This window comes from Coffea arabica, chromosome 1e, assembly GCF_036785885.1.
Source record: "Coffea arabica cultivar ET-39 chromosome 1e, Coffea Arabica ET-39 HiFi, whole genome shotgun sequence".
In the NCBI taxonomy this organism is placed as follows: Eukaryota; Viridiplantae; Streptophyta; class Magnoliopsida; order Gentianales; family Rubiaceae; genus Coffea; species Coffea arabica.
This window is the reverse complement of record NC_092311.1, coordinates 17,880,208-17,881,381: the sequence shown is the minus strand read 5'-3', so window position 1 is coordinate 17,881,381 and position 1,174 is coordinate 17,880,208. Positions and strand designations below refer to the sequence as shown.

Here is a 1,174-nt window from a genome sequence, read left to right as displayed (position 1 = left end):
AGTAAAAACTAAAGGATGCAAAACTGAAGGATAGTCAAGTGAGCATGCAAATTTGATAGGTAGATAGGAACGTGGTGGTTGTATAGTTCACCAACTCATCTTCAAATTGGCATCCCTATCTACCCTCTGTGTTCTTATTAACTTTCTTACATATTTGCTAAGTATATAGTTATGGTATAAGAAAGTACAGGAAGAGCTACAAGAACAACAGGAAGTAGGGACAAGGAAAAAAAATGAGGGAAGCAGAAGTTATGGCATCAAAAGATCATGAGAAAGCAGTTTGTGTTCTTGATGCAGCCACCTATGTGGGCTTTTCCGTAGTCAAGAAACTGTTGCTTAAAGGTTATATGATTCATGCAGCTCTTCAGAACAGTGGTATTAATCCCAAATAATTTTTTTTTTACTTTTTTTCCTACCCCTCACACACACAAACGCCTAGCTCAGCCTCAGAGATGCGATGTGGCATCCGAGCCTTGATAGGATCTGAATATGGCTTCCAGGAGATGAAGTCGTGATGAAGAAAATAGTAGAATTGGAAAAGACAGAGGAGAGATTAACTGCTTTTACTTTGGACGTGTTGGATTACCATAGCGTGCTTGAAGCTTTGAAGGGCTGTTGTGCTATGTTTTGTTGTCCAGATATTGCAGCTGGTTACGATGTAAGTTCATTCCATTTTTGGAATGCTAAAAGTTTTATTCTTTTTAAGTTTTGCATGATGACTTTTCCTGCTAAATATCACTGCTAAATCTTTGCATTTATAGGAGAAAGACGTTGATTATGAGGTAAGATGTGAGAACCCGAAAATTTTTATATTTTCTAGACATTATTTTATTTCCTTGTCTACCATTTTATACTTTCCTTCAATATATTAACTTTATATACATTTTTATAAATGAATATAGTTTTCAAATCATTTTTCTGGTATGAGTCGGTTCATGTTAAGTTTGAAGTGTATTATAGACGTGGGACCCACTAGTGCGGTAAGTGCGACAAAATTTTAGTGATTAGGTTATTTTTGTGTAAAGGAATATTATTTTATAAGGTGTTAGGAGATAATGGGAGGTTAGCTAGATTAATTAGTATTGGAGAGAAGAAGATAAGATTAAAGCTTAGAGGCGCCACGTGTCGCGACCCGATTAGTGAGTGGACTTTGACTAAGAGTATTTCACTTTCC

At 35.9% G+C, this 1,174-nt stretch overlaps 1 long non-coding RNA gene across 1 annotated transcript; it reads left to right on the top strand.

Moving 5' to 3' along the window:
* The first annotated feature begins 268 nt into the window (after positions 1-268).
* LOC140021341 (uncharacterized) lies at positions 269-540 on the top strand. Its single transcript, XR_011825141.1, has 2 exons — positions 269-375; positions 501-540. It is a non-coding gene; the product is annotated as an uncharacterized lncRNA (long non-coding RNA).
* The last annotated feature ends 634 nt before the right edge of the window (positions 541-1,174 follow it).